We start from the raw sequence: 25,265 nt of genomic DNA, 5'->3' as shown, positions 1-25,265 counted from the left end.
GTCAGTGATGTGATGTCAGCAGTGACATGATCACAGGTGCTCACATCCACTACAGTTGTGCGTTTGTCGGGGGACCATGGCTGACATGTAATCGCATCACTGGTGGGATGTCATTTGAAATCAAGTAGGGACAGAGCTGACCACGACCCACAGCCAGTGATTGCATTTGTGTGCCTTGTGTCCCTCCACATCACAGCCATCACGTCTGCACAACACAAAGCTGCAGAACACATTTATTTATTTATTTGACAGGGACATTGTGAAACAAATGTGTTGCACAGACCAGATTTAGCTGCAAGCTAATTTTCATCTGTTGTCCTGGGGCAGAAGCAAGAAACAGCAGGTCAAATTATACAAAATACTACAAAATAAGAACAGATACAAACTGTTGGGTATTTTCTCCTCCAAACATTCTTAAAACCTTGATAAGACAAACAGAGTCAAGAAACACCAGTGAGACAGAAAGTCAAATTAATCACGTGCGGAGTGCAGCCAGGCTGTACACCAAGGCTACACTAAAGTCTGGCCTGTGCTCCCGCTTTTTATTAGAGAAGCCCTCATTACATCATAAAACTTGTCCTAAGGGGGGGGGGGGACAACGCGAGACAAGTTTCTTCCCGTAACATAAACACATACGTCAATAAGTGCAGCTGTAAGGAAAAACAGTTTCTTTCTTTTACTCTTATCGTCGAAGGTCAGCACATCTCGTTCGTCTGTTGCAGTTATCAGCTGTTCTGCATCTGCCTGGAACACTAAGCATCACATCACAACAGTCAAAACAACCTTCAGTTCTTTTACTCCCAGTTCAGCCTGACCCCGTCATGCTTCACTCCCAGTCGTTAGCGGCTACAAAAACAAGTTGTATAATAATAATAAGTACATCCAGCTCTTCATTCCCAGTTCAGATTGACCCCAGCATGCTAAAACAAGGTTGAATAACACGTACAGTCTCAGGGTTAGGTGCAAAACAGCACAACACCGTTCTCATGAGAAAGAAGACAAAGGTACAAATGTTTAACAGTGATAACATATATACAAAATCTTTAACATTCCCCTCCTGTTTATCGCCTGTTAAACATACAGTAGGCATCACCTAGCTTAGCACTTCTTTTTTGAGATTTTCACTAAGAGGTTCATCATGGTATGTTCTATAGGCTTACACCCCAGAGGTGATGTCATCATTGTCACCATCATCGGTGTCTGGGTCATCATACTTCCATTGGTCTGGGTACAGGTCATGGGAGTCATCGTCCTCCTCGGTGTCGTCTTGCCCCAGGAGTGGATATGATGCTGGTCCCCCTCCTGGTCCTGGACTTATTGCTGTGGTTATCATTCTATTTACAAGGCCTCGGAGACATGGAATACAACAACATCCACACAATGTTAGAATTGCAGCAAATACTGCTATAGACACTAATAGTGAAGAAATCAAAGACCTCCATTTTCCCATCCCTTCCAGCCACCAATCCCAGCCTTCGGTGTTTACTCCACTGTGCTCTTTCATCTTCCTGTTCAACGTCCTCAGCCCGTCGATGGCTTGAGTGAGACTGCCGTCTGCAGCCGTGTTGTTGGGAATGAATGTGCAGCATTGTTCTCCGAACATGGCACAAACACCTCCTTTCTCTGCCAACAACATATCCAGAGCAATACGGTTCTGGAAGGCCATAAGGGACGTGGCTTCTAACTGTGAATGGACAGCCTTAAATCCTTCCTCAGTCCAATTTCCTAATTTCTGTACATTGTAGTGGATGTAGTTTATTCTGCCCACGTTTTTATTAATTGAACACCACCAACAGATGGAAGATTCGAATCCAGCTGCTATTTGATCAACCAGTTTATACTCGTCAGGCACTCCTCTGGGGACTCCTATTGCATCAATATATGTTGGATTTCCCACTCCTTTCCAATCTCTTTTTACTCTATGTCTGGCTATGCCTTTCTGCCAATCTTCAGGAATAAGAGAGGCTGCATATGTCGTAACGTCTTCAGGGGTCATGGGTATAGCTTTAACTGGTAACAATAATGATATTAATGCACAATAACCTGACACATTTCGTGGCAGTCTGTCAAAGATTCTGTTATCACCACACCACCACCATACGTCACTCCTACCGACAGGTTTGAATGTGGGAGTACTATGGACCACATTCTTACACCAGGCAGTGTGGTTTAAGCTACCCAAAGTCTTAATTGTCCCTGTCAAGTGTACACATGTATGGTTAGCATGCCCAACTTTGCTTGAAAATAACGGTTTGGTCTTAGTCCATTTGGTCAATGGGTAGATCTTGTCCCACTTAGAACAATTGTTGTTTGCTGCAATGTATGTCTGTGTCATAACAGTCAGCAGACATTCTTTGGGTAATGCTGCCGGTATTACCTGTAATATAGGTCTGGGTCCCATACATACAACACAGTCCTTCTTTGCTGCTAGTCCTGCTTGTTCTGCCATTAAAAGCCAATTGTTATTTTGTCCACTAATTCCTGTACTTACTAGGAACCAGTCATCTGCCTTCATGTCTTTTGTGCCTTGTACGGACATCCCCTTTGCTTGTATGGACACCCCCTTTGCTTGTATGGACACCCCCTTTGACGTACTTAATTCGGTCAATATTGGTTGCTGTACTCTATCTGTTTCACAGAGGAAAAAATGGAAATACGGATCTTTTCCTGGTTTGTATACCCAAAGGAGGAACAACCAACAGTCTCCCTCTATATCAGGTGGGAATATGGTTCCTTTTTCTGTGGTATTCACCACTATAAACAGCTTATCATCTGTTTGATGCATTTTGAGAATTTGACTCTGGTACCTAGCCCACTCGGTTTGTGCCCATCTTGGTGTCCATCTACTCCATTCATCGGCTACCAACGTTTCCCATCTCTTATCTTGTTGATCATTGGTCATATACCATGAGAAACTATTTCCGTAATTAGTCCCTCTGTCACCATCCCCACCATCCCATATTCCATGGGTAAGAGCACTATATGGTACAGAGATGACCACAGAAGCATTTTTAGGAATGCAGGCTTGTACACCAAATCGGTACGCATTGTTCCTATCACAGCTATGTACTGTGGCATTTATCATTGGACTGGGGTCTTCGTTACTTCTTTTTGGTCTCTGCAATCTGCGGAGGTGATCCTTATTATCATGTCCCGTGCTTATGGCTTTTAATAATAAGCCCAATCCAAAAAGGAAAAGTAGCATAACAAGGACTGTCCATGGGGTCCAGAAACCCTCGTTCTTTTTGTTTTTTCCTTTCACCATTTCTGCACACTACAGCACACCTATGTTCAGAACAGTGGCTTCTTAATGTCTTCTGCTAGCTTTCGTGTCTAACCTGGATCTTAACACCAAGCTCACACACTATTACTAGTCTTGTCCTACTGTTCTTACTGTTTGTCTGTGTCTGCAGAAATGACTTTCTTACAGTGAGTTAAATGAATCCATGTACTTCTTTCCCCAATTTTCAAGGCTGTGGGTGTTGTGAGTAGTACTTGATGGGGCCCTTCCCATTTAGGTGAATGCCAGTGTTTTCTCTTGATGCTTCTTATCAACACCCAGTCTCCAGGTACCACTTTAGGGTCCTCCTGTGGAGAAATGGGATCATCAGTGTTTGGAACTCTCCCTCGTTGTCCTTCTAACATTTTTCTCATGTAATCCGCCAAATTGGCTTCCTCAGGTACATCCCAAATTTGCCCATAATATGGCAATCGATATTTTCTGCCAAACAATGTTTCATACGGTGTCAACCCCATGGTACTAGTTATGTTTATATACATTTTTACCAAATCTACACAATGTGTCCATGGTCTGCCTGTTTCCTCCATTGTCTTTCTAAGTCTGTTTTTTACTGTTCCATTCATCCTTTCCACCAATCCGGCACTTTGTGGATGATAAGCACAATGATTTTTGAGATTGACCTGTAGCGCTTCTCCTACGTATTGCACTATTGTATTAACAAAATGCACTCCATTATCTGAATAAACTGTTTCTGGTATTCCAAATCGTGGAATGATGTCTTTGCACAATGCCTTAGCCACTGTAAGTGCATCTGCATGTTTTGTAGGGAACAATTCTACCCATTTTGAGAAGGCATCAATTATGACTAAACAAAATTCCTTCCCTTCATGTTTACTCAGCTGTATATAATCCATATGAATCACTTGAAAGGGATATTGTGGTGTTGGAAATTTGCCTCTTTGGGGTCTCAAATTGCCTTGTGAATTGTGTTTTGCACGTCATGCATGCTCTACAATGCTGTTTTGCATATGCATCGAACCCATAAAGACAAAAAATAGATTGCAATTGCGATATCATACCCCCTGATGAGACATGCGTCACGCCATGGCTCATAATAGCCGCCCATTTAAACATATTTTTTGGCAATATGGGTTTCCTTTGTGGTCACACGTACAAATCATTTGCATATGTAGCTCCTTTAGTTATCCACATTTGTTTTTCTCTGTCAGTTGCCTGCTGTTGCATGTCAGCAAGCAGTGTGCGACCTAAATGCAAATCTGGAGTGGTTTCCTGTACAACAAAAATAGAAGAAGCTGCTGCTGCCTCTTTTGCTGCTCTGTCAGCAAAATCATTTCCTTTTGAAACACTGTCAGAGCCTTTGGTGTGAGCCGCACATTTGCATATAGCAATTTGTTGAGGCAATTTCACAGCTTGCAGTAGTGCAGTTAGGAGAGTGGCATGAGTCACCGGCTTTCCAGATGATGTCACCATTCCACGCTCTTCCCACAGTTTTGCAAACACATGCACTGTGCTGAAAGCGTACTGGCTGTCTGTATAAATTGATACAGCCGTACCTTTAAACAGATAGCAAGCTGCAGTTAAAGCAACTAATTCAGCTGCTTGTGCTGAAAATGACGATGGCAATGAAGCAGAGTCCAATACTTCTGAATTTGTGACAACAGCATATCCAGATTGCGTTTGTCCATAAGCATTTTTAGTGGAAGAACCATCCACATACACAATTGTACTGTTTGGGATGGGTGTGTCCCGGAGGTCCGGGCGTGCTTTCGTACAGACTGTTGCTACATCAAGACAATTGTGCGGCTCACCATCCTCAGGTAAAGGTATCAATGTGGAGGGATTCAATGTTGTACAGCGCTCTACCGTAAGGTGTGGTTGTGATAATAGCAAGGACATGCACGAAAGATGTCTTGCTGGGGACAAGAGGCTCATGTTCGTCTGCAACAAAAGTGCAGAGACTGCATGTGGAACTTTCAGTGTCAACTGATGGAATAGAACAACATTACTGCTACTTTGAACAGCCATAGAGGCTGCAACAACAGCCTGTACGCATGGTGGTAGAGCACTTGCCACTGCATCCAATTTAGATGAGTAGTAGGCAACTGGCCTTAATTTTGAGCCATACACTTGAACCAAAACACTAGTCATGAACTTATTCTTACAATCAACTGTTTGAATGAATGGTTTACTATAATCTGGTAGTGCCAAAACTGTGGATGACACTAATGTTTGTTTTACTTTTACAAAAGCTTCCTCAGCATCTCTGTTCCATTCCAACATGGTTGACATTGAAATATCATCTTTGTACATCAAATCAGAAAGTGGACTAGTTAACTCTGCATAGCAGGGAATCCATGCCCTGCAGTAATTAGTCAGTCCAAGAAATGACATCATCTGCTTTTTGGTTTGTGGTTTTGGAGCGTGCAAAATTGCTTCCTTCCTGTCAGACAGGATCGTGCGCCCAGTGGCTGATAATTCATGTCCTAAATATTTTACTTTATCCCTACACAACTGAACTTTGTTTTTACTCACTTTGTGGCCATTATCAAATAAGAAACATAATAATGCTACTGTGTCAGTTATGCAGTTTTCTCGTGTGTCAGAGGCAATCAAAATGTCATCAACATACACTAATAGTTGGCTATCTGCCGGTGGAACGAAATTGGCTAAACATGCTGACATGACTTGAGAATAAATAGTTGGACTCTGCGTAACCCTGCGGTAATCTGGTAAATGTATATCATTGTCCCTTAAAGGTAAAAGCAAACCAGAATTGACTATCTGGGTGTACTGGCACAGAGAAAAATGCATTACTTATGTCAATTACTGAGAAACTATTAGAATTTGGTCTCAGCGAATTTAACAAGGTGTGTGGATCTGGGACACATGGTGCTCTTTTAATCACAGCAGCATTTACTGCCTGCAGATCTTGAATCATTCTCCACCCCACTGAGGGCGGAGCCTTTTTCACAGGAAATATGGGTGTGTTACATGGTGAATCTGGACATGGCACTATTACTCCTGCTGCTAATAAATCCTCTATTACTGGCCTGATTCCTTCAATTGCATCAGGTTTCAATGGATACTGTCTTACACATGGTCTGTATTCTGTTTTTGGTCTTATAACTACAGGTTGTGCATTTTTAATCAGTCCTACGTCTGAAGGACCTGTTGTCCACAATCCTGATGGTACCGAAGAGAGAAGATCATCTTCTTCAGGACTCAACTGATACACTCAGGATTGTGAAGTGGACACATCAATATGTGTTCCAGCTGTCAGCACCAATGAGACATCAACTGGCACTTTATACAATTTAGTTGATGGACTGAACTCCGTTCGTGGTCCAACTCTGCTCCAATCAGTGGCTGACAAAGCTGTTATGACTGTCAGTCCCAATTCTTGCCATTCTGTCAAATATGGCTTACAAAGTGACACATGTAATGGCATACCTGTGAATCTCAATTTTAAAACATCTTCAGTGGCACCTGTCACTGTTATGACAGCTGTTGAGTTGCCATCATGAATCAAATCGGTCATTGTCAGCTTCACAGGTGAAACGTTTTTCAATTTGTTTTCATAGTCACCATCCGGACCTGGAGGATCTTTATGCCACATTGTGACATGCAGGTCAGGTGGTGACATCTTTTGTTCAGGATGTTTCAGTAGGGCTGTCGCTTGCAAGACGACATCTTTACCCCATCCTGCAGCATCTTCTTCTGAAATGTCAAATGTATAGTAATAGTGGAATGTGGGGTCATCGCCTTCTTCTCTCACCATGTTAACGCCTCCTGTGCGTTCAACAACTAATTTCCCTTGTTCCACAATTATGGACAAGCCCAATGCAGTCAATCCGTCTCGTCCTAAGAGGTTAACTGGACATTGTGGCATGTTCAACACTGACATAGTACATGTCAGGCCAAATGGATCTGTCAACGTTATGGGTTTAGTGATAGGGACGTCTGATGTTTGTCCATTTGCAGAGCGAACCCTAAAAATTTTGTTGCTCAATTGATGGACAGGTATGTTGTCATTACATGTGGTTCTACATGCTCCTGTATCACAAAGGAATGTCACTGGTCGTCCATTTACCAACAAAGTCACTTCTGGTTTTGGTACCGGATTTCCCAGTAAGGCACACAGATCCATATCACAATCAGACTGCCTATCTGATGTGGAATCATAGATTATGGATTCTAGTCATTGTGGATACTGTGGCTGCGGAGGATTATTCCGTTGTGGAATTCCTCCTGCTGCTCCATCAGTAGGTGGATTCGGACAGTTTCTATACATATGTCCCTCTCTCCCACAGTTCCAACAAATCAGGGGACCACATGGTGGCCCTCCCTGCCTGTGCTGCTGCCGCGGTTGCCATGGTCCTTGACGTTGTGGCTGTCCACCTTGTCTGTTTTGCCATGGCTTTTGGGGGCGTTTGCACTGCTTCTGCTGTCTTAAGTTACCCTGTTGGTAATATATTTCACCATCTCCGTGTGCCACATACACTCCTTTGTCGCTGTTTCCTGTCTTTTTCTGCTTTAAGACTTCTGCATGACAACAGTGGGTGTGTGTTTTTTCCAATGTGCCTGTTGGCAGTCCAATCCAATGTTTCTGTATCCAAGCTTTTATATCCTTGTTGGAATGTTGGATCAGAGCGTTTTTCAATTGTTGTTCATACACAGGTGTTCCTGGCAATATGCCACTGTGGACCCTAAATACACTCTCAAATCTGCATCTAAACTCTGTCCATGGTTCTCCTGCTTTCTGTGTTGTCCTGGTAATTTCAGTGTAATTTATTTTTGGTCCTAACACACCTTTTGCTCGTGTAATCATAGCTTTCACTCGTGTTTGCAAGACTGGATCATCATGTGGCAACGGTACGCCATCCTGGTCTGCAGGATTCCAGTCTCCGCGTACCTGACTCCATTTAGGGCCACATGCTTTCATCCACACCTGTTGGACTTCAGGTCCACTAAGGTGGTAAGAACTTCTAATGTTTTCTATATCCTGCATAAATCCCTCAATATCGACATGTGGCGATGGTATCATGTCGACTGCTGCTTTGATATCATCAGCATTCCATGTTCGATATACGAGCATGGTTGATCGATGTCCTGCTGTTCCTGCACGAGGATTTGGTACTTCTATCATAGGATAGGCACCTCCCTGGTCACTGTGTTCCACCATGGGAGGGGCTGTAGGCACTCTCGCTTGACTGCGTGTTTGTGGTTTTTCTGGTTTTTCTGGTTTTTCACTTTTTACCTTAGGTTTTACTGCCAAATCATACTGTGGTGGCGGTACATCGTCATCCTCTGGTAGAGAGGGATATAAAGGTTCCGTTGTCACCGACGATCCAGCCGGCGGTGGTTGCTGAGGCTGTTCTGATTCTCTGTGCTGAATTATCACATCTTCTTCTGCCTTACCTACAGCTTTCTTTTTCCTTGCTTTCTCTAATCGTCGCTTCTCTGCTCCCTTCCGTCTGTTCTCTGCTTCCTCCTCCCAAAATGCCACTAAATCTGCCCCTACTTTCTGCATCTTTTTCTCATCACCTTTATGTTCCTGTTCTAACTCCTTCTTTAGCTTCTGTATGCTGATCAGGTTCAGTCGTCCGTCAAAGTCATGTTTATTTATCCAGGTCTCCAATTTCTTTGTTGCTTTTGGATTTTTTGCTTCCATAAATTTCCAGTCGTCAGTTGATAAATTTTCCTTATTTTTAGACGTCTTACCCCCCATTTTTATTATCCCTTGTTATAATTTGGACTTCAGACGGGGGCACACCTAGGGTGTTCTAAATCTGAAGTTTTCACACTTTCTTTGGACGTGACAATTAATTTGCCGTCGTGTGGTTGATTCCTTTCACCTCCCCGTAGGAAGCGGAATCACTTGCCTCCGCATCCACACACGGTTGTCACTAACGTTGTCCAAAGTATTACACTTTCACACAGTTATTCTATTTACACTTACACAAAACACTATTTACACATAGAAACACCTTTAATAACCGTACGCATATTCTTAGGCCAGGGGAGCTCGCCCTCCCGTGAAATTTAACTAATGTCCTGCATTAGGGGACTCCGCCGTCCCTGCTAGATTTAACTGCCTTTTTACAGTGCACGTATTTCTACCCGGGATTTCCTTTACGTATTAAAACAGAGGAATCCGTACCCTCCTTCCGGAATTTAACTACGTGCGTCCCTCGCAACCGTAGAGGAGTCCGCCCTCCTTACAGAGTTTAACTGTGTTTCATTAACAGATGATTCTGTATCATCGCTTACAGAGTTTAACTGTTTTATGTGATCTGATCACCACTCACTCAGTACTGTTACAAAGAAATTCTACTCACTGACTCGACCTCCTGTCTGTCTCCTTCGGGAAAATCTCGTCAACCAGACGATGCCAACGGTGGTCGACAATTGCAGACACGATCAATCGATCGGACCTTGGCCAAGGATTTACGTCTGGACTTGACGACCTCCGCCGGACACCTCCGGTGTTGTTGAGATCCCGGACGAGCCCCCAGTCAATGTTGGGTATTTTCTCCTCCAAACATTCTTAAAACCTTGATAAGACAAACAGAGTCAAGAAACACCAGTGAGACAGAAAGTCAAATTAATCACGCGCGGAGTGCCGCCAGGCTGTACACCAAGGCTACACTAAAGTCTGGCCTGTGCTCCCGCTCTTTTTATTAGAGAAGCCCTCATTACATCACAAAACTTGTCCTAAGGGGGGGGGGGGGGGGGGGACAACGCGAGACAAGTTTCTTCCCGTAACATAAACACATACGTCAATAAGTGCAGCTGTAAGGAAAAACAGTTTCTTTCTTTTACTCTTATCGTCGAAGGTCAGCACATCTCGTTCGTCTGTTGCAGTTATCAGCTGTTCTGCATCTGCCTGGAACACTAAGCATCACATCACAACAGTCAAAACAACCTTCAGTTATTTTACTCCCAGTTCAGCCTGACCCCGTCATGCTTCACTCCCAGTCGTTAGCGGCTACAAAAACAAGTTGTATAATAATAATAAGTACATCCAGCTCTTTATTCCCAGTTCAGATTGACCCCAGCATGCTAAAACAAGGTTGAATAACACGTACAGTCTCAGGGTTAGGTGCAAAACAGCACAACACCGTTCTCATGAGAAAGAAGACAAAGGTACAAATGTTTAACAGTGATAACATATATACAAAATCTTTAACACAAACCACCACAAGCACCAACAAGAAACACCAGCAACGTATTACTCATAATTAATATATAGTTTTCCAAGACACTGTCAATAATCAATTAGTGTTCACAAGTCTGACCATCTTTCAACCATTTCTTTGTGTAATATTTAAACTGTTGCAGAGTGTCTCTTTCTCGAACAGTCAAAGGTAGAGTTCCACATCCCTGCAGCTTTGACAGAGAAGCAGTTTTGTCCAAATGTTGAGGACCTAAAGTTCACAAAACAGTCTCCTCTGGATGACGAACGTGTTGTTCTCCGTCCTGCTCATCACATGATTTTACAAACAGTTTCAGAGGCTGTGGTGCCAGATAATGAACACTTTTATACACTAAACTGACATTGGAGAAGAGAATAAAATTTTCAAATTAATAATTTATATTTTTTCACAATATTACAATAGTGGTATGGAAAAGTTTTTTTCCCAATATTTTAAGAGCCTGTTTATAGAGACTTTTTAGTGGCTGTAATGCTGTGTTGGTCAACAAAGACCAGATTGTGATGCAATAATATTTTTTTTTAAATATTGCATGCATATAAAGCTCGGCTGCATCTGTGCTCATCTCATTGCGAATATATCTAAACTGATGTAAATTGAATTTTCCAGTTTTGATTAATTACAAATGTGCTTTTTAAAGGACAGTGTCCGGCCTAATACCACACCTAAATATTTGACAGATTTCACTTTGCTATGTTTTTCTCCTTTTACAATAATTTACAGTGCAAGGTGAGGATTGTTTCTTTTAAAGAAAAACATGCTAACATATTTAAAAAAAATAAATGTTAAACATGTGTGCACCATCCAATCTAAACTCTTTTCCTTTGCATCCTGGAGCACAGCAGCTGCTTTTTGACTTGAATTTGCATGAACATATATCACAGCGTCGTCTGCATAGAGTTGGGTGTGAACTTCGGGACAAATGGATGGAAGGTCGTTTATATAAACACTGAACAGGAGTGGGCCCAAAATGGATCCTTGTGGCACCCCTACTGAGCTGTCTAAAACAGAGGACATAACTGTTTAAGTGTTTTCTGTTCTGTAAATAAGATTTAAACCATTGTATTGTGCTTTCAGAAATATTGTGAGATGATAATTTTGTTAACAGGATCACTGTGTCGAAGGCTTTTCTCAGGTCCAGAAAAATGGCCCCGACCACCCCCCTCCTTTGTCCAACATGGCTTTGAGTTGTACTGAACTGAAGTGGATTCAAAGGGTGGTTGCACAGTGGCGCACACGTATCTGCAAACGATGACAACATAGGGAAAAAACAAAAAACAAACAAAAAAAAAAAACAAACAAGAACACCTTTGGATCACCCCCAGCCACATCTTTTCGCACACGGCGATGCCCATACAGTCAGAACTGTACCTGACCAATGTGTCATCACTACTTACAGCTGAGAACACATATTGTGCCGTGAAGAACATCACCTCTCAAAATGCCACTGCAATGCACATGTGTGGGCAGGCTCTCACGATATGGAGAAAAATAAAAATGTATGTCACCTTTGGAACGCGTTCAGTTGTGCCTCAGTGCGCACTGCAGACAACATCAGCAAGGTTGCCGCATGTGAAAATCTAATCTTGTGAATGGCCAGCTGGCAAAGGAAAATGTCACATTCACCATGTGACTAATACTCCACATGACACGATGTCCTTCGGTGCATCATGCGCCGATTGACAGCTGGACGCATGCAGACTGCATGTGGCTGGCTGATGTGTTCATGGTGTGAGCATATGAATTCATTCATGTCAGTCAAGGAACAGCGGGATGATAATTCTTGTATTGTCTGCTCTTTACAACAGAATGAAATATTTTAACAGACAAAACAACATCCATTTGTGTCCTGAATTTCAACACAGACCGTCAAGTCATCAAGCATCAATTGAGCATCATTACCAGCAGCATGACTATCTTACATTTAAACGGTACATTCATTGTTCTTATAATGTTCTTTTGATACTGTTGACCATAAAATTTTATTACAGAGATTAGAGCATGCCATAGGTATTAAAGGCACTGTGCTGCAGTGGTTTGAATCATATTTATCTAATAGATTACAATTTGTTCATGTAAATGGGGAATCTTCTTCACAGACTAAGGTTAATTATGGAGTTCCACAAGGTTCTGTGCTAGGACCAATTTTATTCACTTTATACATGCTTCCCTTAGGCAGTATTAGACAGCATTGCTTAAATTTTCATTGTTACGCAGATGATACCCAGCTTTATCTATCCATGAAGCCAGAGGACACACACCAATTAGCTAAACTGCAGGATTGTCTTACAGACATAAAGACATGGATGACCTCTAATTTCCTGCTTTTAAACTCAGATAAAACTGAAGTTATTGTACTTGGCCCCACAAATCTTAGAAACATGGTGTCTAACCAGATCCTTACTCTGGATGGCATTACCCTGACCTCTAGTAATACTGTGAGAAATCTTGGAGTCATTTTTGATCAGGATATGTCACTCAATGCGCATATTAAACAAATATGTAGGACTGCTTTTTTGCATTTGCGCAATATCTCTAAAATTAGAAAGGTCTTGTCTCAGAGTGATGCTGAAAAACTAATTCATGCATTTATTTCCTCTAGGCTGGACTATTGTAATTCATTATTATCAGGTTGTCCTAAAAGTTCCCTGAAAAGCCTTCAGTTAATTCAAAATGCTGCAGCTAGAGTACTGACAGGGACTAGAAGGAGAGACCATATTTCACCCATATTGTCTTCTCTTCATTGGCTTCCTGTTAATTCTAGAATAGAATTTAAAATTCTTCTTCTTACTTATAAGGTTTTGAATAATCAGGTCCCATCTTATCTTAGGGACCTCATAGTACCATATCACCCCAATAGAGCGCTTCGCTCTCAGACTGCAGGCTTACTTGTAGTTCCTAGGGTTTTTAAGAGTAGAATGGGAGGCAGAGCCTTCAGCTTTCAGGCTCCTCTCCTCTGGAACCAGCTCCCAATTCGGATCAGGGAGACAGACACCCTCTCTACTTTTAAGATTAGGCTTAAAACTTTCATTTTTGCTAAAGCTTATAGTTAGGGCTGGATCAGGTGACCCTGAACCATCCCTTAGTTATGCTGCTATAGACTTAGACTGCTGGGGGGTTCCCATGATGCACTGAGTGTTTCTTTCTGTTTTTGCTCTGTATGCACCACTCTGCATTTAATCATTAGTGATTGATCTCTGCTCCCCTCCACAGCATGTCTTTTTCCTGATTCTCTCCCTCAGCCCCAACCAGTCCCAGCAGAAGACTGCCCCTCCCTGAGCCTGGTTCTGCTGGAGGTTTCTTCCTGTTAAAAGGGAGTTTTTCCTTCCCACTGTCGCCAAGTGCTTGCTCACAGGGGGTCGTTTTGACCGTTAGGGTTTTTCTGTAATTATTGTATGGCTTTGCCTTACAATATAAAGTGCCTTGGGGCAACTGTTTGTTGTGATTTGGCGCTATATAAATAAAATTGATTTGATTTGATAATGTTCTGTGCTCTCATTATTTGGTCCTTACACATTTTCTTTGATTATGTACATTTGTACAACATTTAATTGCTTCCGCTGCTGTGTCAGCATGATGTGATATCAGACGTCTCACGTGGTCGCACTGTGTTAGTGTACATGCACAAAACCATTGCTGCAGCATCGTACAGCATCTGTACACAGCTGTTCGATGATCCCTCCCAACACTGGCTGGAATTTGTCCTCATTTGCCCAACTTTGTGTTATGTGTGAAGGGGCTATAAATTTAGTTTACTGAGGAATGATTGGACATCTGCTAGATTAGGTATATTTTCTGATGAACATACGAGGTCTGTTAGAAAAGTATCGGACCTTTTTATTTTTTGCTAAAACCATATGGATTTGAATCACATGTGATTGCATCAGCCAAGCTTGAACCTTCGTACGCATGGGTGAGTTTTTTCACGCCTGTCGGTTGCGTCATTCGCCTGTGAGCAGGATTTGTGTGAGCAGTGGTCCACCCCTCTTGTCGGATTTTTATTGCGAATAAATGTCTGAACGATTTGGAGCTTTGCTGCATCAGATTTTTCCAGAAACTGTGAGAGATCGACAGGCTGACACCCCGCTGAAACAACCATATCATTTACAACGTGAAAGCTTTGTTGATCCGGGACGTCGTCTGACTTCCACAAAAAAGGCAGAAGGCGTGGACATCAGCACTTTTTCGGCACATTCCACTGTTACAGGAGTTTTTTTTTCATGGAAAGAGAAGTGGAGGGATGCGCCACCGTGCCGCTCATGGCGCGGCACAAAACCACCTCCGTGTTGGTCTCACAGGACATCTTTCGGATGGCTCAGATGGCTTTCGGTGGCGTTTCAGTCGTGTGAGTATCCGAGAAATTGTGCATGAGCTGGACATGCCCCAACATGTCCTGTAAGGCTTCATCATGGCGTTGCTTTGCGCCATGCGGCTCCGCCGCGACGCGCGGAATTCCTCCGCTCCTCTTTCCATGACAAAAACTCCTGTAACAGTGGAATGTGCCGTTCATTTCTAAACTGGATGCTGTGTTGATCCGGGACGTCGTCTGACTAGCACAGAAATTGCGGAAGATGTGGACATCAGCACTTTTTCGGCACATTGAGACAGACGTGCGGAGGAATTCCGCGCGTCGGGACGTTTCCGCATGGCTCAAAGCAACGCTGTGATGAAGCCTCACAGGACATGTTGGGGCATGTCCAGCTCATGCACAATTTCTCGGATAGTCACATGACTGAAACGCCACCGAAAGCCATCTGAGCCATCTGAAAGCCATCCTGTGAGACCAACACGGAGGTGGTTTTGTACCTCGCCATGAGCAGCATGGTGGCGCATCCCTCTGCTCCTCTTTCCATGAAAAAAAACTCCTGTAACAGTGGAATGTGCCGAAAAAGTGCTGATGTCCACGCCTTCTGCCTTTTTTTGTGGAAGTCAGACGACGTCCCAGATCAACAAAGCCTTCACGTTGGAAATGATCTGGTTGATTCAGCCTGTCGATCGGCACTTGGAGTGCGCCACGCTCTCAGACGCTGTGGGCGGTCTTTAAACTGGCTGGAGCACTCCTTAATCTGTGTAATCCCCATAAAATCGTCGCTGAAAGCCATCTGAATTTTCCGAATGGTGTCCACCTGGAGGTCTCTCACAGTTTCTGGAAAAATTTGATGCAGCAAAGCTCCAAATCGTTCAGACATTTATTCGCAATAAAAATCCGACGAGAGGGGTGGACCACTGCTCACACAAAGCCTGCTCACAGGCGAATGACGCAACCGACAGGCGTGAAAAAACTCACGCATGCGTACGAAGGTTCAAGCTTGGCTTATGCAATCACACGTGATTCAAATCCATATGGTTTTTGCAAAAAATAAAAAGGTCCGATACTTTTCTAACAGACCTCATGGATTACTACAGTAGTTCTTAAATATTTGATTAATTTCCTGTGGTGACTGCTTACATTTTTCGGCTGAATCCATGATAGATGTTATTCATGATTTTTCCTTATTACAATGTAATTGATTTGACAGAATTGACCTGATTTATTGTCTTTGAAATTATTTGTAGTCAGGAGGATATACCTGTTAGTCAAGAGGATATCTAAGTTGTTGAACGAGGAACATTTTTTTTTCTCAATATAATAACTGTCAAGTTGAAACTCAGTCAAAGTTCAATGACTTACACCTGCATCATATTTGTTTTTTAAATGATTTTTTTTTTCGAGGTCATTTTCCAGTTTCTGCTCCATTTATTTGTAAGAGGTATATGAAATAATTTTTCATCTAATTATGGCTTTTCCTGTGTCCTAAAGAACAGAAGGAGAATCATTTCTTTCTGCAAAGTCTGACCATTCTCTCCTAATGATTTTTTCAAATTCAGAGTCCTTTTAAAGTGATGTGTTAATGCTCTGGATTCTTGGCTATTTTTGGGCGTTTTTGAAAACTTTCGGTTTTACCTTCGTTAGTTACTTTAAAAAAACTCCAGCAGCCAGCCTGCTCTGTGTCAGCCTGATCCTGTCAGATCTCAGACGCTAAGCAGGGCAGGATCTGGTTAGTATATGGATGGGAGACCTCTTTGGAACACCAGCAGCTGTGTGTGTGTTTCTCCAGGTAAAACTGGAGTTGCGTCAGGAAGGGCATCCGGCATAAAACTTGTGCCAATTACCAATGCAGGTCTCTACCTGAACTCCTGTGTTATTTGCACCTGGAGCCTGCTCACTGCTGGGTCAGTGTGTGTCTCCACCCTACTCTGAAGCACATGAGTCCTGGAGACATGCCAGAGAAGTGTGTGGTTCGATCCACTGTGCAAATCTGTGCACACAGATGGGTGAATCCACCTGCTCTGGTGCATCCAGACCAGAGCAATAAAGTCCACTTCACCATGATGCGCTCTGCATTTCGATCATCGTCATGCAGTTCAAAAAAAAAAAAAAAAAGAGACTTGACGCGCTGTTCCAGATGCCTGATTATTTGACACACTAAGTAAATAAAAAAGTTACACCACACACTAAGTACACATGCTAAAACACTCCACCACACACACTAAAACACACCCCAAGCACGGAAAATAACACATCTTTCAAAACTGATCGCTTTTTCCTTTTCACTCAGCATGAAACCACAATTTCCCTTCACTCAGCAACCAAATTACGTGGATTGGGGATCACTGTTTATTTGTTAATATATTTTACACCAGTGATAAAGAAAAATGTGTGTATTTTTTATTTGTTTGCTGTGGCAGACAGAGAGACACAGAAGAAAAGTCCCGTTTGTAAAACACGCGTGCACACACACACACACACACAAACACCCACATGGGTCTCTGTGTTGTCAACAAACCCACATGGAGTTGGTGAATGTGATTGGTTAGCTTCTGTTTTTTTCCACCAATGGTAACACTCCTTTTCTCCTGCTGCAGTTGAGGGAATCATGTTTCTTCCCAGCCTTCTGGCTCCTTCAGCTGAAAGGAGGAAATGAGTCATTTTGCTGCCGCTGTCTGCAAACGTGAATATGAAAATATCATCCCCCCAAAACACTTGCATAAATTATTAATCATAATATTAGTCATAGTAATACTTGGCCTATTAACATAATTTAAAAAGTGCTGTGGCGGTTGAAGTCTCCATGTTCAATATGCCTTCAAACAGACACTTAGAGTGGAGCCGATTGTGTGCTATGTCCGCTTAATTAGGCCATTCCACACCACAGGGTTAAAGCGCCATGACAGACATAGTATAACAGTGGATTCTTTTTTCACGGAAAGTGACACACGAGCATGATCACTGACAGTGATAGAATGCATTTTGGTATTAATTTTTGCAGTTATAGAACTGCCAGTGGGAAACAAGTCTATTGTAGAGAATGACTGATGTACTGGAGAGAAAAAGATGTATTCCGTTGTTAATGTGTTTTAGATTCTCCAACTATCGACAAGACCTACGTCATCCATATACTCCTTTATAGGTTTAGGAGAATGAGAAGGTCTTACCATTCTTGAAGTACTAGAACAATCTAAGGGCCCCTTCCACATATCACGAAGTTGGGCAAAAGAAGCAGAGAAAAAGAGTGAAAAGAAAATGAGCTGTTGGTGCACAGGTCAGGAGGGTCTCGGGCACAAATACCACACCCATCTCTGGATGGAGCCACACCTTAAACAGAGAGAACAAACAGAATTAGGCATCAGAAAGTCAAGAAATATAGTATAATTTGTCAGCATTAAACAACAAAAAAACAGGAAATACTAAGGTGATTGCTGGCCACTAGCCCTAAGCTTCACTAAAAGAACTAGAATTTAGGTAAAGTTGAGGCTGCGGCATGATCCGCTTCCTAATAAAATGATTTAAAAAAGTGAAAAGTGTAGAACTATACTATGCCAGTATGCTAGCCATACGAAAAGGGAAAATAAGTGTGTCTTAAGTCTGGACTTGAAAATCTCCACAGAATCTGACTGTTTTATTGATGCACAGAACAGGGGCATGATAAGAGAAAGCTCTGTGACCCGCAGACTTCTTATTCACCCTAGGGACACAAAGTAGTCCTGCACCCTGAGAACGCAAAGCCCGGGCCCGTACATAAGGTTTAATTAGGTCAGCTAGGTAGGGAGGTGCCAGTCAGTTAACAATTTTATAGACTAGTAGCAGAACCTTAAAATCTGATCTCACTGGACAGGAAGCCAGTGAAGGGATGCCAAAATGGGTGTAATGTGGTCGAACTTTCTACTTCATGTCAAAAGTCTGGCAGCATCATTTTGAACCAATTGGAGACCCCTAATGCTGGACTGCGGTAAACCAGAAAATCAAATCAAATCAATTTTATTTATATAGCGCCAAATCACAACAAACAGTTGCCCCAAGGCGCTTTATATTGTAAGGCAAGGCCATACAATAATTACGGAAAAACCCCAATGGTCAAAATGACCCCCTGTGAGCAAGCACTTGGCAACAGTGGGAAGGAAAAACTCCCTTTTAACAGGAAGAAAGTAGTTCTAAAGTAGTTGCAGTAGTCCAATCTAGAAGAGATAAACACATGGATCAGGGTCTCAGCATCAGCCATAGACAGGATGGGACGAATCTTGTGTAAGAGTAAGAAAGCAGTCCTTGTAATATTTCTAATGTGGAGGCCAAAGGACAACGTAGGATCAAAAATGACCCCAAGGTTCCTCACATTGTCCCTGTGATGTATGACACACGGGCCTAGGCTAAGCGTTAACTGGTCAAATTGATGCCGATGTCTCACTGGACTAAGAACCATCATTTCAGTCTTATCAGAGTTTAAAAGTAGGACATTTCTAGACATCCAGCTTCTCACTGAGGCAAGGCAATCTAAGGATTTTATGTGGATGAGATGACCAACAGTTATCTGCTGGTCATCTCATCATGATAACTGTGTTGTGGGCTGGGGTGTTTGGCTAGCTTTGTTTTTGTTTTCTGTTTCTCCCACCAGGTGGTATGCATTCAGGACTGAGTGGCTGACGTGGGGCTGAGTTTGAGGACCTCACCCTGATCACCTGTGGTTTGTTGTCATGTGCAGTTCATCAGGACTCACAGCTGTGGTGCATCTGTCTTGATCAGGGCATGTTGCATTTAAACCTGGAATACACAGTGTGTATTTGCCAGAGACTTGACTTTGTGACCAGACGTGTGAGATCGACATTGGGAGAACAATCTCACCACTACGGACGCAGAGACCGCTCCAGGTTTGACGCCACGGTCTGTGAAAGAGGACTGGGTGAGGTCTCACGCTCTTCAGCACACTTCCTGAGACTTGGTTTGTCGCGGCTACCTGGGGGGTGTCGGTGGGGTCCTTGGGTCCAGGATTGCTGTGGCTCCGGTCCTTTTGCGCTGCTGGGAGCACGCCGTTTTTCCACCTCGCCAGACCATTGACTTTTGGGTTATTATCACTTAATACACTATGTTAATTAAAACTTGTTTTCCTTTGAACCGTGCTCTGCTTCTTTTATGCTGGGTCCTGTCAAACGCTGGGTCAGTTCTCTGCCCGCGTCCGACACATAACAGTAGTCTCTGGCCATTTAAAAATGGACCAGCTGTAGCAGAGACGGTATTTTTGCCGGGAAGGCTGCAGCAGATGTTGGAGTTAATCCAGGATCAGTTGCGGGTGCTTTCCGCCCGGGTTGTGCGCATTGGTGCGTGCATGGCGGAGTTTACAGCTCGGGTCGCGTTGTGTCCCACTGTTACGGCTGTAGCCCCATCTCCTCCCGTGCAGGTGGCTCCAACACCTGTTGTATTACCTCCGGAGGTATTTATTTATCACATTAAGTTGCATGTCAAAACCTGCTGTCACGTAAAGCAGTGTGTATTAGTTTTTACTCGGTCACCACGGGGATTCTCTTATTTGGCACTTTGGCTCCCTCTGTTGGTGACAGAGCCACATTACCATCTAGGTCCAAAGGATGGAAAATACATTTTTTTTTTTTTTTTTTTCCATTCTCTGCACTTGACAATGTAGACCAATCGTTAGTTTTTTGTTGGTCTATTATCTGTTTCTTTTTTTTTAGTATGGGGTGTTTTTGTATCAGGGGTTAATTTGTTGTCTTTGTGTGGGTTACAGCACTGTCAGTGGTCTGGTGGAGTGGACATGCAGGCTGTCTGGAGCATAGCTTGGACTCAGGTACCTTTATGATTTATTGTCTGTTAGTTTTTCTTTTTTTTTTTTTGGTTTCACCTCCCAGGGTTTGATTATGAATGTCCTCTGGGGTTTGTTTTTTTTTTTTTTTTGGGGGGGGGGGGGGTTCAGGGGCGTCAGTTAGGTTTAGTTAATTCCCGGTTCCACTCCAGCCTCGGTGAGCCTTTGACCGTTCGCCATCGGCGTAACCGAGGTGTAGTGCAGTGGGATCATACCTCAGTCGGAGCGGTGGGCTGATCTGGGGTGGGACTGGATTAGTTTTTTCCTGTTTTTTCCCCCGGCTTGGTAGTTTTGTGCCGTTTGCCAAAACGTGTACTGACGATTGGCTCTGGTGGTGTTCCAGGGTCTTTCGGGGTGCTGGGGGGGCAACAGGGTTCCCGTTTGTTTTATTTGCCCCCGGGGTTGTTTGTGTGTGTCCACTGGGGGGCTTGGGGTTTTTGTTATTTTGTTTGTTTTCCCCCAGTTTCCGCCCTCAGGGTGTGACTGATGTCCTCTGGGGGGGAAATGACTGTGGGACCATCTAGCCGTAGACGGCCGGGGCTGGGTCTGTTTTTAGTCATGGGGGTGTCTCCTGGGGTTTGATGGACGGTCCTCTGGGAGGCGCTGAAAACCCCCATAAATGACTTTGGATCTCAGAGGGACCTCGGCTGTGGTTACTACTCCTGGAGCTGGCGGAGATGTCCTCTAGGGGGTGTTGGTCCCTACATGTCGTCCGGGGGGGTGTTAGATTCCTTTTTTTTTGCAGGGTTAAGTTTGGGTTGTTTTTTGTTTCTTTTTCTTTTCTCCTCTCCCCAAGGTTTGATGGGACGGTCACATAAACTGAGTATCATCAGCATAGCAGTGAAAGATAATCTCCCAAAGCATCACAATATGTGCCCAAGGGGTGCTATATAAAGCGAGAAAAGTAGGGGGCCTAAGATGGACCCCTGTGGAACCCCAAATTCAGGTTGAGGCACCCTGGGATGTTTTGAACCTAATATGAGAGCGAACTACAGGTGATTGTCCATGAATAAGTGTTTCCACCATGTCAAACAAGAACTTTAAGTTATGCTTGTTTTTGTTGATCAAATCAGAGTAATAGGTCTGCCTTGTATCGTCATTACATTGTCATAATGGTGTCATGACAGTCAGTTTATATGTCATGATATGTTAATGACAAATCAAAAAGCTACCATTTTACTTGAGGTCAAATAATATCTTCATTGCACTGTCATAATGGTGTCATGACAGTCAGTTTATATGTCATGATATGTTAATAATAATTCAAAAGCTACCACTTTACTTGGGGTCAAAGAATAACTTCATTACATTGTCATAATGGTGTCATGACAGTCTGTTTAGACGTTGTGATACATTAAACACAACTCACTTCTGCAATGCATTACTAATTCAGACAATTACAACTACTTTTTTGTTAACACTATGAAAGTGAAGACTATTTATGTTTTATAAATTCTATTTATGTTTTATTTTTTAAGGTAGATAAAACCCTAAAATGTCACAAATCTCTTTTCAGTGCAGAAATCAGACCAAAATCAGTATAAGTAAAACCACGAGACGTCGATGCAGAAATATTTGCAAAACTGTACAGAAATAAAGACAATGTACATATGTACATATGTTATAAAAGAAACAAGTGCCAACAATGTGCCATTAAAACTTAACCACACAGTTGCAAAACATGTGTAGCCTACTTAAAAACACAATCGCTGTGTTTCTTGTTTCTTCACTCAGTACAGATTAAAAATCATTGTACGCAGTGTCACTATTTGGCAAACACCCCTTCATGAAATCTTACACCAATTTATATAAAGTGTCAAATTATTTTCAAGCAATGTAATAAGTACGTGGTGTTGTCTTCTTAAACATGCATGCAATGTGGTCTGATTGCATACGGGGACAGTGATTCAACATAAATGTGGATCAGCACACTCTGGCTTTTAGGTTCCTAGTTTTGGAAGAAAAAAGTTACCCTGTTCCATTTTTTCATGCAAACTTTTTCTTGTAGAGTGTTGCAGCCTAGTTCACTGTTGTATGCTCTCCACTGCAAAAATTAATAACAATTATTAATTAAAATTGACAAATTGAAATTGACTGTGCGCCCCTTACACAGTCTGTGCTCACACAGAGTAGACTGATCCCGTCTACAGAAAGCAAAAGAGAGGGACAACAGAGACTTACTGAAATTTTGGCAACTGAGTTCATAGTACTGAGAAGAAACAAACAAAATCCAGACATTATTTTAAAAATTTATTTTTGAACGCTTTGAATATGCAGAACATGCATATTGTGTCAGGATGCCATAAGCAAGAACCCTGGTTCACCAATGGCATGTCAGATTTTTATCAGTTTAACTTCTATTTCCAGGTAGAATGTAGGACCTGATGCTTACCTGAGACATGTCTGATGGTGGTAGAATTGAATCAACCACTGTCAACTGCATTAACCCCTTCAGAAAACATAGACGGGACAACTCTGTGAATGAAAAGGAGGAGTCTCCTGTTTGTATTCTTCATGTAACTGGACTGAAGTCAGACAAGTATGGGGCAGTCAAACTCCTTAACAGATACCTGAACCACCTCAGCTAGCTCCAGTCAATGCAAAGGAGCAGTGGCTCTATTCCGAGCTCCTCACAGATGACCAAGATTCTCACCTTATCTCTAAAGGAGACACCAGCCACCTTCCTGAGGAAAGTCATTTCTTGTACCTGCAATCTAGTTCTTTCGGTCATGACCCAACCCTCATGACCATAGGTGAGAGTAGGAACAAAGATTGACCAGCAGATTCAGTGCTTTGCCTTTTGACTCAGCTCCCTTTTCGTCACAACAGTACAGTAGAGCAAATGCAACACCATCCATCTTGCGCTGATTCTCCAACCAATCTTGCACCCTGTTGTTTCCTCACTCATGAACAAGACCCCGAAGTATTTGAACTCCTTCACTTGGGGGAAGACCTCATTCCCTATCCAGAATAGGCAATCCATCAGTCTCCAACTGAGAACCATGGCCTCAGATTTAGAGTTGCTGATCCCAAGTGATCCAGTGAGTGCTAGATATCACAGGCTGATGAAGCCAACAGGACTGGATGGCCCTGAGAAGGGACCTCCTCACTCCATACTCCCGCAGCACCTCCCACAGTATCTCCTGATCAAAAGCCTTCTCCAAGTCCACTAAACACATGTAGACTGGATGGGCATACTCCCAGGCCCCCTCCAACATCCTTGTGAGAGTGAACAGCTGGTTGGTTGTTCCACAGCTAGGACGGAACCTGCATTGTTCTTCTTCAATCCGAGGATCGACGATCAGCTGAACTTTCCTTTCCAGCACCCTGGAGTAGACAAGGGAGGCTGAGTAGTGTGGTGCCCCTGTAATTGGCACACACTCTCTGGTCCCCATTTTTAAATATGGGGACCACCACCCCATATTTAAAAAGGGTGACTCCTTTGTGACTCCTTAGGCACTGTCCCAGACCTCTACACAATGTTGAAGAGATGTCTCATCCAAGACAGTCCATTCACACACAGAGCCTTCAGCATTTCTGGACAGAACTTATCAACCGCTGGGGATTTGCCACAGCGCAGTTGTTTGACTACCTCAGTGACTTCTACCAGGGAAAGTGATGATGATTCCCCATTACCTTCCGGCTCTGCCCCTACTATAGAGGGTGCTCCAGTCTGATGCAGTAGCTCCCTTACTGTAGACAGCTTGGATGGTTCTCTGTTGTCCTCTCCTGAGGTAACTCGCGGCCTGCCAAAAGCACCTTAGTGCTGACCGAAAGTCCTCCTCCATGACACATTTAAATGAATATTAATTGAAGTACGTGTATTTAAGTTGATTACAGTTATTAAAGTAACATTTTTGAGCTGCTGCAGCTCCTCCTCCTGTCGATCCTGTGCTAGATATTAATGTTCCAGTGGTGGTTCAACAACCCCTCCCACCATCCCCTGAAGCATACATAAGCCCTCCTGAGCCATACGGAGGTTGTGTGGAGACGTGCGCTGACTTTCTTATGCAGTGTTCGCTCGTCTTCGCACAACGTCTCGTCATGTACGTGTCAGACGCAAGCAAAATAGCTTATGTGATCACTCTGCTTCGGGGAGAGGCACGCGCTTGGGCTACGGCGCTTTGGGAGCAAAATTCACGGCTCCTTCACACATACACTGGGTTTGTGAGGGAGTTCAGAACTGTGTTTGATCACCCTAACAGGGGAGAGACCGCTTCAACCGTGCTGCTGTTGATGAGACAGGGATGCCGGAGCGCAGCCACTTATGCAGTCGACTTCCGCATCGCAGCTGCGAGGTCCAGCTGGAATAACGCTGCGCTCCGCGCCGCCTTTGTAAATGGACTGTCGTCAGTCCTAAAGGAGCACCTAGTGCCCAAGGATGAACCGCGGGAATTAGATGGGCTTATTGATCTCGTTATACGGTTAGACAATCGGTTGGAGGAACGCCGTCGGGAACGAGACGAAGGACGTGGCCGGGCGCGCGCCGTCCCTCTTCCTTCCGGGTCCGAGAAAGGTCCGCCCTTCCCACGCTCCCTGGCCTCTACATCCCGTGGGGCGACAGCTCCCCCTGCTGACGTAGCTATGGACACGAGCAGGGCCACATTTAGACCACCTAATAGACAGAGGAGGTTTCCACGCGGGGCGTGTTTTGTTTGT

The 25,265-nt window shown here is 43.4% G+C and overlaps 1 long non-coding RNA gene across 1 annotated transcript; it reads right to left on the bottom strand.

Annotated features, from left to right (window-relative positions):
* Window positions 1–234: 234 nt before the first annotated feature.
* Window positions 235–22,310, bottom strand: LOC117520179. The gene is made up of 4 exons (XR_004563560.1): window positions 22,301–22,310; window positions 15,187–15,191; window positions 5,269–5,273; window positions 235–361 (listed from the first exon to the last, which is right to left on the bottom strand). It is a non-coding gene; the product is annotated as an uncharacterized LOC117520179 (long non-coding RNA).
* Window positions 22,311–25,265: the final 2,955 nt, after the last annotated feature.

This window comes from Thalassophryne amazonica, chromosome 1 (assembly GCF_902500255.1).
Source record: "Thalassophryne amazonica chromosome 1, fThaAma1.1, whole genome shotgun sequence".
Classification (NCBI taxonomy): domain Eukaryota; kingdom Metazoa; phylum Chordata; class Actinopteri; order Batrachoidiformes; family Batrachoididae; genus Thalassophryne; species Thalassophryne amazonica.
The sequence above is the reverse complement of the archived record's forward strand: the minus strand, read 5'-3'. Positions and strand labels throughout refer to the sequence as shown.